Source organism: Macrotis lagotis, chromosome 2 (assembly GCF_037893015.1).
Source record: "Macrotis lagotis isolate mMagLag1 chromosome 2, bilby.v1.9.chrom.fasta, whole genome shotgun sequence".
NCBI classification, from domain to species: Eukaryota; Metazoa; Chordata; class Mammalia; order Peramelemorphia; family Peramelidae; genus Macrotis; species Macrotis lagotis.
The window spans coordinates 226817007-226833826 of NC_133659.1; the positions used below are offsets into that span (position 1 = coordinate 226817007).

Sequence of the window (16820 nt, forward strand, 5' to 3'; positions counted from 1 at the left end):
AATTTAATAATATTAATCTAATTTCTAGAGATTCTTTTTACAGATAGACTCTGGGTCTGGGAAAACAGTGAAACAAAGTTACACACATCATCTGTCAATCATGACAGGTCCTGCCCTATTTTAAGTAAAGTGTATCTGTATAATTTGTACTAATCAAACCAGCCATTCCCACAGGACTCCTACCTGGATAGTCATAAGTGATATAGTTGTATTGTTCTGTAGGTGGGCTTTCTCTGGGAAGATAATTCAAGTCCTAAATATGATTGTTTTATGATCCACCTGACCACTTATAATCATGAATAAAATATCTGACTCCATAACTGTGAGGTGGAGCTCCAAGGAATGGAATAATTCCATGATTTGTATTTTGATTCCTTACAAGGAAAGTAATTGATAAACTACTATCTGCTTTACTGGCACTCTGTCTCTGGTCTCCTTTGTCATTACCAGGTTAGCGATGGCTCAGTAAAAATTCAGTTAAAAAAAGCAGTCAATGAAGGAGTCCTTTCAAATTCTTTTTACAATTTAAATATGGTGCTGATATCTAACCCAGGAAGAACAAAAAAGGGGGGTCAGGGGAACTATAATGAAAACTGATGCAAAAAAATTTTAAAGAAAGTACTAACAAGAAGGTTACAGCAATATATCACAAAGATCTTGCAATATGACCAGGTGAGATTTTTTATCAGGAATCCAGAGCTGATTCAAAATTAAGAAAATTATCAGTATAATTGACCATATCAACAGGGGAACTAATGGAAATCATATGATTATTTTGGTAGATGCAGAAAAAGCTTTTGACTTTTCTACTCCAGGAATTCTTCACATCAATGAAATTGTAAGTCGAACTGAAACAAAAATCAATAATCCCAAAATATGTATGAATTATATATCTTTAAAATGTTGCCTTCGTGTGAAGGGGAAGGTTGAAGGGAAATTCTTGATCAACTGAATACCCTAAGTAACAGAAATAATGAGTGGTTGCATTCAGAGCTTGTAGAAGGCATTAAACCTTAAAACAAACTGATCTTAAAACACAACTCCAGAGGGGCGGGGCCAAGATAGCAGCATGAAGACAGCATTTCCTGGGAACTCTTTCTCCCCACCCCCAACTCCAAAAACCAACAAATTATGACTCTAGCCAAAATTTAGAGGGGCAGAAACCACAGAAAGACTGAATGATACATTTTCTGCAGGAAAGGTGTGTTTCACCAGGACCGGGGGTTGGAAAAAAGCCACGGCCACAGCACAGCACAGCCCAGACCAGCCCAGGCCAGAAACCACCAGCAACAGCTTGAAGGGGCAGTGAGGGAACTCTGCTACACCAGAATGAATGTGGAGTGAGGAGCACTGGCCACAGAATCTGCAGCGAGAATCTGGAGAAAGCAGCCTGTACCCCCAGAGCAAAGCCCACAGATGGTAAGGGGGTCAGGGAAGACTGCAGAAATCTCTCTGCTCTCCCTCCAGTTTCTGCTTTTGCCTACACTCAGATCCAGGTTGCAGGTTGGCCTTCCATACTAAGACAGCAGGATCCCTCCTTACAGCTCCAGGGCAGAGGGAAGTGAGGTGGTCATCTACATATCAAAGCACAGGCAAGAGAGCATAAGACCTTGGAGGAATAAAGGTCCCATTGGGGTGTCCCCCCCCAAAAAAAAACCCAAAGCTTTGGAAGTGCTGTCTTGGACTGAGGAAATGAGTAAACAAAAAAAAAAAAAAAGAAGAAGAATCTGACCATAGAAAATTACTTTAGTCCCATGGAAGATCAAAACATATACTCAGATGATGACAAAATCGAAGCTTCCATATCCAAAACCTCTAAGAGAAATAGAAAATGGGCTCAGACTACAGATGAGCTCAAAAAAGACTTTGAAAAGCAATTAAGGGAGGTGGAAGAAAAATTGGGAGGAGAAATGAGAGCAATGCAGAAAAATCATGAAAACCAAATCAACAGCTTGGTGAAAGATATACAAAAAATACTGAAGAAAATAATATGTTAAAAACCAGTTTAGGCCTAATGGCAAAAGCAAAACAAAAGGTACATGAGGAGAAGAATGCCTTGAAAACAGGACTGGCCAGCTGGAAAAGGAGATTAAAAAAAACTCTGAAGAAAATAACTCCTTCAAATGCAGAATGGAACTAAAAGAAGCTGATGACTTTGCAAGAAATCAGGAAGAAATAAAATTCTTCCAAAAAAACTAAAAATTAGAAGCAAATGTGAAATATCTCTTTGGAAAAACAACTGACCTCAAAAACAGATCCAGAAGAAATAATTTAAAAATTATTGGGTTATCTGAAAACCATGATCAGCAAAAGAGCCTAGATTTCATTTTTCAAGAAATAATACAGCAAAATTACCCTGAGATCTTAGAAGTAGAGTAAAATAGAAGTAGAGAGTAAAATAGAAAGTGAGAGGCTTCACCAGTTGCCTCCTGAAAGAGATCCCCAAAGAAAAACTTCCTGGAATATTATAACCAAATTCCAAAATTCCCAAGTCAAAGAGAAAATACTAAAAGCTGCCAGAAACAAACAATTCAACTACCGAGGCTCCATAATCAGGATTATACAGGATCTGGCAGCATCTACATTAAGGGCTCATAGGGCTTGGAATATGATATTCTGGAAGGCAAAAGATTTTGGTTTACAATGGAGAATCAACTACGCAGCAAAACTGAACATCCTCTTTCAGGGGGAAAAGATGGACTTTCAATGAAACAGGGGACTTTCAAACTTTCCTATTGAAACAACCAGAGCTGAACAGAAAGTTTGTTCTCTAAGTTCAGGACTCAGGTCCTGAACCACCATAAACGGGGTGGAAGAGAAGGACTAAATATGAGGAACTTAATGATATTGAAATGTTTGTATTCCTGCATGGGAAGAAGATACTGATAATTCATATGAACTTTCTCATTTATAAGAGCTGTTAGAATGAGCATATATAGGGCTAGGTGGCGCAGTGAACAGAACACTGGCCCTGGAGTCAGGAGTACCTGAGTTCAAATCCGGCCTCAGACACTTAATAGTTACCTAGCTGTGTGGCCTTGGGCAAGCCACTTAACTCCATTTGCCTTGCAAAAACTAAAAAAAACAAAAAAAAAAAAAAAACCATAGAATGGTATAATATAGTAAAAAGATGGAGTCAATGTGTGATAAAGGAAAGTACTGGGAGGAAGGGAAAGGAGATGAAGAAGTAGCTAAGAAATTTCACGTAAGAGTTAAGAAAAAGCTTTTTCAATGGAATGGAAAGGGGGAAGGCAAGGGGGAATGAGTGAGTCCCCCTCATCAGAAATGGCTCAGAGAGGAAATAACATACATACTTAATAGGATGAGGAAATGTATCTTACCCTAGAGAAAAATGAGAAGAAAGGGATGGGATAAGGGGGAATAGGGGGGAGGGAAGGGGGGGAATAAGTGACAGAAGAGAGGGAAGATCGAGAGAGAGGGTACTCAGATACAACACACTTCTGGACAGGGCCAGAATGAAAGGAAAGAGAGAGAGAGAGAGAACAGAATAAATGAGAGTGGGGAGGAATAGAGTGGAGGTACAGCTAGTAATAGCAACTATGGGGAAAATATTGAAACAACTTCTCTGGTGGTTTTATGATAACAAAAGTAACTCACCCCAGAGACAGAGCCATTGGAATCTGAACACAGACTGAAGTACATTCTCTCTCCTCTCTCTCTCTCTCTCTCTCTCTCTCTCTCTCATCCCCTCTCTCCCTCCCTCCCTCCCTCCTTAAGGTTTCTCATCTTCTTGGGGGGATTATGTTTACTCTTATAACACATTCAATTTCAATCAATGTATGGCATGGAAACAAGGTGGAGACTATCAGACAGCCTTCTGTATGTGTCTAATAGCATATACTATGTGGGAGCCTACTCTTCTTAATGACTCTGTATATTTTTAGGAGCATTCCCACAGGTTTATTGGGTGAATATTTATTATTTCTATTCATGCTATGCCACAGGACCATCTCCCATTGTCCTGATTCATCTCTGACCACTGAACACCATAGATGGCTCCAGAGAAGAATATGAGCACCCCCTCACTTAAATCTTGCAAATCCTGGCACCACATACATGATGTCATGATTTCCTTGAGAACAAAGGCTGAACAACAACAACATGGTATGTCGTTTCAGTAAATGCCTTTGCTTTGAGCTTATTGACTGATTGATCACTAAAAGTAAGTAAATGAAAATGACATATAGAAATATGCTAAACACAAATTCATTTACTACCTATATCAGTTTGTGCACTGTCATGGGGAGGGGCGAGAGAAGAGAAGGTGGTAGAAAAATGTGAAACTCAAAAACTTGGAAAAGCATGAATGCTGAACACTACCTTTGCATATAACTGGGGGGATATAATATTTTTTAAAGTAAGTGAATGAGTGGGGACTAATGAACTAGTTTTAAAAATGTAGACCCTCAGAGTTTCTTGACCTTGAGTAGTTATCCACCTGAGGAATCACAGATACTAGTGTAAATTGGAGTAGTAGCTCATAGGGGATGACATATATATAAATATATATATATATATATATATATATATATATATATACAAATATGATATAAGAGAAATGAAGGAAAATAATACTTCAACAACCATTCAGGTTCAAATCTTACGATCTTCCTAAATCTCCTGTTTCATAATCCAGTGAACACACACATTACTCACTATTTGTTGAACTCCAAGTCACCAGCCCAGTGTTCAGTTAGATCATTGTGATCTAATCAGTTCAAGGTATGAATTTCTATCCTAATGTAAGGCCAGTTTACTTCTTGCAGAGAAAAACTTTTTGCACAAATACAAACTCTCCTCAATGTCCATTCAATAAGAAATTTATCCTTAGGTGCCTCCTTCCCATAAGGTAAGATATGATGCCAGATCATGGAAAGAAAATTTCCTCACCTAGTAAGGTTTCTCACAAAGATATCTTATCAATCAATCAATCAATGAACAGGTATTTATTATGTATCTACTATTTTCTAAACACTGGCCTAAATTGTAGGCTTATGAAGGCAAAGATGAAACAATCCCTGCTCTCAAGAAATTTACATTCTATAAGAGGAAACAGTATATACCACTATATACCACAAATGCTGTTAGAGGTAGTGTAATATCATGAATAGAAAGGTCCAGGTTCAAGTCTTGCCTCTCGGTTACTCTAGTCAAGATTTATAATCTTAGAACCTGAGGCAGAAATCTGCTGTTGTTCAGTCTGATCCGGTTCTATGTGACTTTGTCCATGGAACTTTCTTGGCAAAGCTACTGGAATGGTTTGCTATTTCCTTCTCCAGTGTTTCCATTTTACAGATGAGAAACTGAAGCAAATAAGGGTTAAGTGATTTTCTCAGGGTCAGTGTCTGAGGCCAAATCTGAACTCAGATATTCCTTACTCCAGGCTCAGTGTTATTTCCACTGTGTCTCCTAGCTGTCCTCCCTCCCTTCCTAGGCAACTCTCTAAGAATATAAATTACAGAGATGCTAATCTACACTGGTAGAAGGAATTCCTCACTAGAAAATGTTGATTGAAATCTTTAAGTACTTTCAAAAAACTAAAACTACATAAATGCAAAATAATTTGGAGGAGGGAGGCAGTAACAACAAAGGGGATCAGGGAAAGCTTCATGAAAGAGATGGTATTTGAGCTAAGTTTTAGAGGAAACCAAGAATTCTAGGGGCAGCTAATTGGAGCAGTGGATCAAGCACCAGGACTGGAATCAAAGTAGATTTGAGTTCAAATATGACCTCAGATACTTAATAAGACTCTAGGAAAGACCTTGTTTACCTCAGTTTCCTCAAATGTAAAATAAGCTGAAGAAGAAAATAGCAAACCACTCCAGTATCTTTGCCAAGAAAACCCAGATGAGGTCAAGAAGAGTCAGACATCACTGAAAACAAACTGAAAGACGAAAGGATTCTAAGAGGAGGAGATGAGAAGGAAGTACATTCCAGGAAGGGGCAATACTGTAGTTTAGGAATTAAAAGACAATTTCCTTCTACCATCTGTAAATCTTTCCTTACTCCCCAAGAATGATCTGGGGCAAAGGCCCTAGAATATATGGCTTTCTGGGCAGGAGGGTCCTTTATCAGTAACATATTAGCAGTAGCCCCATCTAGCCCTCAGGAATTTGTCCAGTTTTCTATAGTACTGTAATCCTAGAGGTTTACTGAGAAATCCTTTGCAGAAAAAAAAAAATGGAAATCCATAATCATATTCATTATGTAATTTTTTCCACTAAAGTAAGGCATCCTTTTTTATATTATATTCAAGGTTCCGAGTACTATTTTGTTATTTAAAAGAGAACAGATTTTGATTCTTCCACTCAGAACAATTAATATAATTGAATAGGATCTGAAAGAAAGGTTACACAGTTCAGAAAAGGTGGGAGGGAGAAGGAAGATTTTGCATGGTTTACTGGCAACATCCACATATATACAGCAGCGTGGGAAGTAGAATAGGCAGGCCCACTGTGGGCCTTTGTTTATAGTTATTGTTTGTAATCTGGAATTAATAAGGCCCCTCCACTCTGCTGCCAGTACAGTGTCCTGTGGTTAACTCTATAATTATCCTCTAGCCCAAAAATGAAAGTACCAAGGATGAGGGAAAGGAAAAGAAATTCCAGGCTAATACCCACCTTGATGAAACTGGAAACCAAGGGCATGGGAATTGTGAAGCTATGGGATTGGCATATTTTTACTCCAATTAAAGGTGCCAGATCCCTACAGTTCACTCCTTTTCCAAGCAATTCTTGATCTTCATTGCTTTTTTGGAGAACCAGGAATGAGGAGAGGAGAGGACAGATGAATTGAAACCTGAAGGGGGATTGATTTAACACGATGTGGCTGGAAACAACTAATAAAGAACTCCCTTTGGAATGCAAAAGTGCAGGCCTCTGATGGTTGACCATTGGAAGAGTTGGGGCCTCACAGAAGAGCATTAAAGAGCTGCCCCGACTATCCCTTAGGTGCTCCTCAGACTTGACAGAACAAACCTCTGCTCGGTTGACTCTCCTAGAAGTTCTTAAATACCTTTACAGATAACTAAAGGTCAAGTACAGCTGAGTGGCATTATGAACAAAGTGGAGACTTGAAGTCAGGAAGACAGTTCCAATCGAGCCTCAGATAATTTAATACCTGAGTGACCCTAGCCAAGTCACTTACCTGTCTGCCTCAGTTTCTTCAACTGTAAAATGGAGATAATAAGAGCACCTACCTTCCCAGGGTTGTTGTAAGAATAAAATAATTGTAAACCACTCAGCATAGAACCTGATGCATAATAGGTACCACATACTATTAGATATTATTATCATCATCATTATTATCACCAGATAAAGTCTATATCTTAAATTAAGCAACTTTTTGATCATGTACTTAAGATTCTGGCTGTTTTGCTGTACCAGAATAGAAAAGATTTTGAGTTTCAACCAAAATATAAGTAGGAATAAGGCCTCCATTTTATTTCACTTCTCTTCAACTCTAGGCAAAAGGAATCCTCCACCCCTTCATCCCCCAGTAGTAGTAAAAGTAACTCACAGAAAAATAGCAACTCATAAGGCAGAGAGAGGTAAATGTGTTACTTACACATCTCCTAAGAGGGTAACTCAGGTGCTGCTAACCTCACTTTTTCTCCTACCTATCTGATCACTCCTTTTCAGTCTCCTTTGCTGCATTATTCTGTAGAATAAGGAATCTCTCAAGCTATTATCCTAGACCCTTTTCTCTTCTTCCTCTATATTACTTCACTTGGCTATCTCATCATCTGCCATAGATTTAATTAACATCTCTATAATGATGATTCTCAACTCCCTATCCTGCCCAACCTCTCATCTGACCTCCACTCTCATATCTCCAACTGCCTTTCAGACATCATGAACTGTATCTCTTAAATAAAATAGAATAAAAATAAATAAAATAAAATTTCTTTAAAAAATTAGATATCTTAAATTCAACATATCCAAAACAAGCTTGTTTTCTTTCCTCCTAAAGTCTTCCAACCTATTGCCTTACCTATTACTATAAAAGGTGCTATTATTATCAGCACCTCAGATTCTCAGCCTAGGAACCATCCTTGACTTTTTACAATTTCTATGTATAGTATATATGCATATATATGTATATACATATATATATATATATATATAAAATTCCATTTCATTTAAAGTTAACTATAGAATATATAAAATAGTTGGTGTTCTAGCAAAACAGATATGCAAGAATATCAGTGAATATCAGCATCATCAGATGCTGACAAAAGTCAAGAAGAAATAAAAATGTATAAATGAAGCATTTTTTAAGGCAAAGAAGGAACAGAAGATGGGGAGATATATAAGGAAAAGTCTAGAACTAGTATGTTTGATTTATTATATATATTTTAAACATGAAGTACATAATAGAGTTTTTGGGGGGCTTTGTGAGGCAACAGGGTTAAGTGACTTGCCCAAGGTCACACAGCTAAGTGTCTGAGGTCAGATTTCAACTCAGGTCCTCGTGACTCCAGGGCTGATACTCTATCTACTGTACCACCTAGCTGTGCTGAGATTTTTTTATTGCATAAAAATTCTCTTTTCTCCTCTTTGTACATGGAATTATTCATGTGTGTTTTTCTTTGTCAAGTTCAGAATAAATTTTATTAAAAGATACAAAGTGAGTGGCCACCAACTGAGGAATGCTTGAAAAAAAACTAATGCATCAAATACAATATAATATTATTGTGAAAATAAGAAATGCTAAATATAAGGAATTCAGAAAAACAAGATTTGCATGGAGCGATATATAGCAAAATAAGTAGCACTAAGAGAACAAAATATATAGCTGTTAGGTAGTAGTGTCACAGGTCAGGCCTGGAGTCAGGAACACTCATCTTCCTGAGTTTAAATCTATTCTCAAACACTTACTAGATATATAATCCTGGGCAAGTCACTTAACCCTGTTTGCCTCAGTTTTCTCAGCTATAAAAGGAATTGGAGAAGGAAATGAAAACTACTTCAATATTTTTGCTAAGAAACACCAAATGAGGTCACAAAGAGTCAGATACATCTGAAAATGATCCTAACACCAACAAAGAGAACACTTATACATAATAACAGCAACAATATAAGTGAAAATATGGCTAAGTGAAAATTGAATTCTGGGTAACTGAAAAACCATTGAAGATCCTGGAGAATAAAAATGAAACCTTACCTCAAAGTGATGATATTATCCTTCAATCTTGAAGAAGAACATGACATCAGGAAGGTGATGCCATGACAAACAAGTGAATCAGACTTGAATGAGGGGGTGCTGTGGTAAGTCACCAGTCTCACTTTCTCTTCCAGAGCTATCTGGGCTCAATGACAAGATATGGATCAGGAGGACTGAAGATGACCCTGGATGCAAGGTAATCAAGATTAAGTGACTTGCCCAAGGTCATACAACTAGTAAGCATCAAGTATCTGAGGCTGTATTTGAACTCAGGGCCTCCTGACTCCAGCACTGGTGCTCTGTCTACTGCACCTAGCTTCCCCTATCTTGAAACAGAGATTACTAGCATAGAATACTATTTACATTGTCAGATTGATCACTGTAGCAGATATTTTTAGTTAATTGTTCTTCTTTGTTACTAGAAAGGATTCAAACTGGAAAGGGCTTCGAAATAATCAAGACAGAAGGACAAAAGAGTTTTTAAAAAATTAAAATGCAAAATAAAATAATAGTCCTCTAATATAAGGCCTTTTATACTGTACTCATAATGTCATTCTATGGCCTATTGAATCAAGACCAAACTCATTTTTTCTGGTTTCCAAAACCCTCTATATTCTGAACTCATACAGCTATAAAAACCTTATTTTCCCACTACTTCCCAACATATACTTTTTACTCAGTCAGCCTGTTTTTTCCCCCTTCTGCCTTGTACAGGACCCCTTTTTCCCCACACTGCTTGCTCTCTACCTAAAATGACCCCCTTTCTCTCCTCGCCTATTCAACTTGATTTTAAGTACTTTGAGTTAAGGACTAAGCCTTCAATTGTTTTTTTTTTTTGGGGGGGGGGGGGTTGTATGCCCTACAGCCTAGCTCCAGGAAAAGGTCAGAGAGATCAACCCTGTAATAGATATCCCTCAAAATTTCTAGTTTAAAAGATTCCCTGACTTATAATGAAAGGTGCTGTCCATCTTCTGAGAAAGAACTAGTGAAGCCTGATTGCAGATTGAAGCTACTTTTTTCTCTACCTTTTTTCTTGGGGTTTTTTTCTGTCTGTGTTTTCTTTCACAGCATGCTTTACATGGAAATGTATTTTGCCCTGACAAAATATATATAACATGTCAAACTGCTTGCCTTCTCACTGAGGGAGGGAGAGAATTTGGAACTCAAAATTTGAAAAGAAAAAAGTTAAAATTATTTTTACATGTAATTGAGGGAAAATAGCATATTAAACTAAAAAAATTCCAAGACCTCACTTAATACTTCATTGTAATACCTTAGTCTCAGGATCTTTCCCAACTGCCCCAACCCAAGTCATTTAATCCATGGAAGGCAAAATCCTGGGACTCATTCATGTTCATTCACCTCTGTAAGAAATCTATCCTCTCATTTTCAACTAGGACTTCCTCTCCCAAAAATATACCCAAAGGACCACCAGACCTTTCCATTCTCCCTGGAAGAGAACTCTCCTATATATGTTGTCTCCCCCCCCCCCCCCCACTTAAACTGTGAGCAAGAACTGTCTCAGTTTTCCATGTTTCCCCAGTAAATTTTTTCCATTTTATTCCATCAAACCTGAATTCCTTCTATTCTACTTTATGCCATTTCCTTTTATACTATCTTTGGGGAGAGGAAAATATGTATTATTAATGACTGCATTTTTCTCCCTGGTTCTCATCCCCAAAGCAGTAACTAATCAGAACTGAGCTAGGGCAAATTTAGTTGTGAAAAAAGATGAGAAACAAGTTAACATAGAATATAATTCCACTGTAGACCCATTTTTGCTAGGAGCTCCCATTGAGTCCAAGCCCAGGGACTCTTTTGCCAGATGGGCTTGGAAGCAGACTCAGGAGAAGACTTGAGCCAAAGTAACAAACTCCTAGGACTAGGGAGAGTCATGATCTATTCCTCTAGAACATTAGAAAGAAATTAATTTCCCTGAGAATGTTTAAACCATGGAAGAAAATCCAGGTTGACCCATGTCATTCATAACTCTGTCCAGTTTCTCCTTTTCTGCCCAGGTCCCCCTCAGACTGTATATTTGGTTTTTATTAGAACTAAGGATCAAATTTGCCATTTCCATGAGATAGTTCAAGAACTGATTTCTCTGGATTTCTTGGAACCAATTTCCCTTGGCTCTTATAGCCAGGGAGATCTTCCTTCCCAGGAGGGAATTTTGCCTAGACATCCAGGCCCTTCATACTCATCGTGCTGTGTTTCATTTTCACTCTCAGTTCAGAACAAATTCACAAAAATAGTTTCTTTGGCAGCTAATGAGAGAAAAGCAGCCATGTACATTCAGCCAGGTTATCGGAAACCTAATTAGATTCTGCCTTCATGATCCCCCTTTAAATGGCAAAAATCAAGGGGAAAGTATTTGGAGTGGGGGAAGAAGAGGAAGGGGTGTTGTTAAGGATTCTGACTTCACCCAGACCTTAATATAGGACTTTTTCCTGATTGAGGGCATTTTGCCCCTATCCACTCCCCTAAGCATCAAAGAAGATGGCATGGAAGAGCTATTTCCACCTATCTGATCCCAAAAAGACTCCACAAGCTGAGACAATCATTCATAAGCATATTGGGAAAATACTCAGTCTGCCAGAAAATTAGGCAGTTTCCAGAAGCATAGTCCACTGTCTTCCTTCATATTAGAAGCAGCTAAGTGATGCATCAGATTAAATGTTAGACCTAAATAAGAAAACTCAAGTTCAAATCCAACCTCAGATATTTATTAGCTATGTGACTCTGGGTAAATCACTTACCCTCTACCTGCCTCAGTTGCCTCAACTATAAAATGGGGTCATAAGAACATCTACCTCCCAGAATTGTTGAGAGGATCAAATCTGAAAAGTGCTTACATAGTAGACTCTTAACAAATGTTTGTTTCCTTCCTTCCTTTTTCTGGAAGTTTCAAAAAATATCTAGTAATGGACAATCTTGGCCACAAAGAAGAAATTAAAGTGAAAGACCATGAGTACAGAATGCTGCATACATGGTTATGCTTAACTGCTTTAAAAAAAATTTTCTTGATAGAAATACACAGAGATGATTCTGATGTAGAAAAAGACAAAGTCATCAGTAAAACTAATTTTGAAGAATGTATAGGTGACTGAGCAAATGCTCCATTGTTTTTTGTGAGGCAATGGCTTCCTTATGGTTCACCAATAAAAGGTTGAAGAAGTGGAAAGGAAAGAGAGGACCTTTTTAAATGTTTTTAATGTTAGTTAATCTCCCTTAAAGAGACCCAACTTGTAGAGAATTTGTTCCCAATTAAAAAAATGGTCATTTGTCTCTTACAAAAAGATATTTTGGTCCCTTTTTTCCTTCCTCTGACCATTTACTGAGATGTTCCTTTTGCTAATGTTTTCCAAGAATTGCTCTTGTACTAAAAAGATTCTTTCCTTGTATATGATATTCCCATTGACCCTTGACCTTTTCTGGATCAAGAATCCAGAAGTAGGGGCAGCTAGGTGGTGCTCAGGATAGAGCACTGGCCCTGGAGTCAGGAGGACCTGAGTTCAAATTTGGTCTCAGACGCTTAAAAATTAACTGTGACCTTGGGCAAGTCACTCTTAACCCCATTACCTTAAATAAATAAAAAATTTTTTAAAAAGAATTCAGAACTGGTCAGCAACTTCTCTGAGACTTCTCTGTGTTTCTCCTTGACTCTTGGAGCCAACAATCTCTCCCTTCCCTTAGGAGTGAGCTTGCCTGGAGCTCCAGATCCTTCATACTCATACTCATGTTGCTCAGGGCTCAGGGTAAGGCAGCCTGAAAAATCATTTTCTTTCTTCACCCCTAATGGTAAAAAGCATTTAATTAAGACATCAAAGCACCATATATTAATTTTTTTCTAACTACATGTGAAGATAGTTTTCAGCACTTTTTTGAAAGATTTTGAGTTACACATTTTTCTCCCTCCTTCCCTTCTTGACAGAGAGAAATTTAATATAGGTTATCTACATATAATGATGTTAAACCTATTTCCATATTAATCATATTGTGAAAGAAGAATTAGAACAAAAAGGGAAAATATAATGAGAGGGAAAAAACTATAAGACATAAAACAAAATTTTTAAATTGAAAATAGTAAGTTTCAGTCTATATTTAGATTCCATAGTTCTTTCTCTGGATGTGGATGCTATTTTCCATCAAAAGTCCTTTAGAAATGTCTTTGATTATAATGCTGCTGAGAGTTGAGTCCATCATAGTTGATCATTACACAAAGTTGCTGCTAATATGTACAATGTTCTTCTGATTCGGCTCACTTCACTCAACATCAGTTCATGCAAGTTTCTCCAGGTTTTTCTGAAGTCTAACTGCTCATGATTTCTTACAGAACATTCACATTCAAATTACACAATTTGTTCTGCCATTCCCCAATTGATGAGCATCCCCTCAATTTCCAATTCTTTGCCACTACAGAAAGAGCTGTGATGAATATTTTTGTACAAGTTAGTTTTTTATCCTTCCTAATGATTTTTTTGAATATAGACCTAGTAGTGATATTGCTTGATCAAAGGAATACACAATTAGTAGACTCATTTTTAACCCACTCCCCCTTACAAAAACCAGTACAACTTTCCATACCTTCCAAAATAGTGAATTAGAAACTTCCTGAGTAAAGTTTACAAAGGAATGGGGAATATTGTACTTAAGCATATGAGAGAATAGGGTAATGAAGTATTTAAACTACCCTGACTATTTTTCCCCAATTCTGGTCCTCATGCCTACCCCTCCCCTTTCCATTTTACTTCTCCTATTCTGGGTGGAAAAAAAGACTAGTCTATCCATGAGACATACAACCTCAGCAATCTCTCAGGGCCACAATCCCACAAGAAACCAACAGAGGGCCTTGATAGTATAAACAGGGAGCCGAGTTCCATTCCACTGCTTAACTTCTTTGAGGCCCAGAGAAAATAAGCTGCGGTGTGTTTTCATGGTTGGGTGTGTATCTGCAGAGGAGGAGGAGGGGTCTGAAAGAGGAATGACTGAAGGCTGCCTTTGCCCTAAGGGGGGGGGGGGAGGGAAAAAAAAATACCTTGACCTAAGATAAACCCCCATTGGGACAGAGAAACATTTCTTTTTAAAACATCATTTCAGCCACATTTGGAGAGAGGCTTCTGAAAGAGATATTCAAGGTGTAGGAGATAATAAGTATTGACAAATACATTTTCAAAGGAGCAACCAACAACCCTCCTCTTCCCTGCTAAAACTCTGTCTTCCCAGCCCCTCCCACAGTGACTAAAAGGGCAGGAACCTGGAGTTGGAAACCATAAACTCCACCAGCCGGCTAGATGCAGACATGTGTTTCCGCTTAGCCGGCTCAGCAGTGAGTCACCACTGACAGCTGTTGGTTTCCTCCATCTCCTCATCATAATCAGATCAACAACACTGGGAGCCCTGTATCTTGTTGAGATTCCTTTCCCTCTCCCCGTTTCAGACTGGTCCCCCTCACCCCACCCCGTGATTCTCCCAAAGCAGCGCACTACTGTTCTGACCTTGCTCTTTGGAGCCCCTTTCACCTGTCCCTGGAAGTATCTCACTCCCTTGAACCCCATCATTGCACTTGATCAAGGATCAAGGAATACCACTTTCAACTCAGTTTTTTTTTTGGGGGGGGGAGGTTGAGTATTATTAGTATCTCTGAGACAAAAAGGAAAAAGATAAACATTCTCAAGTCTTGCTCCACCTCAGAGTATGGCAATCTCCATTCCTCAAATGCCTGTAATTTCAGATAACTAGGAAGAATTGTAATGATATCAAGTCACTTCTCTCCCCTCCTTTATCTTCTGTAGATAGATGAGGGAAGTATAATTTTCAAATTTAAAGGTACACAATTGGTACCTATATAGAAATATTTTCAACAATGGAATTTCTATCCTATATCCCTTCCACACCAACTTAAGAAATATTTAATTATCTTCTGGGGGAGTCACACCCTTCTCTCCTTCCCTTTATGATTTGTCTGTCTTCAGTTCCCCATTGTCAAAGGCCTCTCTATTTGTTTCAAGATGTTCAGGAAACAGTGCAAAAATATGTCCCTATTTGGCCCTCTTCTCCTTCTGTAAGAGCAGAATGAAGGTCATGCAATCTGACATGGTCATTGTATTGGTTTGTTTTGATTAACTAATAAGCCTTTGTTACAAGAATGAATTCTTGAAGGGAGGGGAAAAAAACAAGGGGGAGGGGGACAGAGGGAATTGATAGTAATATTAAAAAAAATAAAAAAGCAAGCATGAAACATTTCTTTTTAAATCTTGGATACTAATGGCCAAAACAAAGAATCTTGTGTCTTCATTCTGTTATCTTCAGTAAAAGGGCTCTCAAGTCACTGCTGCTCCCTATGAATAGCGAGTTTCTACTACTGGTTGTACTCTCAATCTCTGTTCTATTTAATCACTCATTGTCTGAAAGTAAATCACTCCCATCCCCAGTCTTTCACTGTTTGTTCTCTCATTCCCATTCTTCTCAATCCTACCCCTCTCCTGTCTCAATCAACCTATGCATTTTCCTTTATGGAGTCTTGTGGAATTCTCATTCCATAACTAACAACCTTCTCTTCATTCCGGATGGATGTTTCTATCTTCTACCACTCACAGAAATTTAGCACTTACAAATAATACTTCATCCCTGGCCATCCTGTCAAGTACTGGTTTTGCCTTATCTCATACTCCTTATAACATTGATCCTAGAAAAGAAGTTATACTATTTCTTGCTTTCCATTGTACCTTTCAAATTCTCTATACTGTCACAATTGAATAATTTCTTCTGCTCTAAAATTTGCTCTTAAAGTCATAACCTAATCTAGATCACAATGACTGTTGACCTCCAACTCAGTCTCATTTCTTTCTCAAGGACTTTAGTACCCAGGTCACTATCTTCATTTCTTCCCCAACTCTTGCCCTTATTCTAAGAAACTGAAACATACATATTGATGAGCCATCAAAAAATGCTAACCTTAGAGGTCTTCAATCTTCTTAGATCCCTTGAGATAATTCCTCTACTTCATAAGAGTCCCATAAAGGACTTTAAACTTTAATAGAGTGAACTTCAGAGCAAAAGAAATTGCCCAATTATGGCAGCAAAGGGAGGAACTGAAAGATACAGTGAAAATCAAAACACATTATAACTTCCCTCTAGCACCAGTGTCACAAAGGGCATGAGACAAAGCAAAAGTCATACCCTGGATCTTAGCATTACTCATAAATGTTTCATTTCCATTTTCAAAAACTCTGACTTTATTAGAAAGATCATCATTTTCTTCTCTCTATGCTTTTTCCATCTTAAGCTTATTTTTTATCTTCAGTAGGACTTCCAATAATTCTGCCTCTCAACATAACTTGACAATGAAACAGAGGAAATATTGAAAGAAATATGCTGGTTTCCATCTCATTGTTGTCTAGCACCTCAACACTACTGAAATGTAGGGCAGCTAGGAAGTACAGTGGATAGAGTATTGGCCTTGGATTCAGGAGAATTGGAGTTTGAATCTGACCTCAGACACTTGCCATTTCCTAGCTGTGTGAACTTTGCATCCAGGGCAGTCTCCAGTCTTCCTGATTTGTATCTGGCCACTGGACCCAGATGGCCCTGGAGGAGAAAGTGAGACTGGTGACTTAGCACAGCATCCCTTC

The 16820-nt window shown here is 38.1% G+C and overlaps 1 long non-coding RNA gene across 1 annotated transcript in view; it reads right to left on the reverse strand.

The window, feature by feature from the left end:
• The window catches only part of LOC141514311 (uncharacterized), a 117430-nt gene extending 101174 nt beyond the window's left edge, over nt 1–16256 (reverse strand). The window contains exons 1-2 of the long non-coding RNA XR_012475991.1: nt 16144–16256; nt 9187–9371 (exon numbers count right to left, since the gene is read on the reverse strand). This is a non-coding gene — a long non-coding RNA (uncharacterized LOC141514311). The remainder of the gene's footprint in view (nt 1–9186; nt 9372–16143) is intronic.
• Nucleotides 16257–16820: the final 564 nt, after the last annotated feature.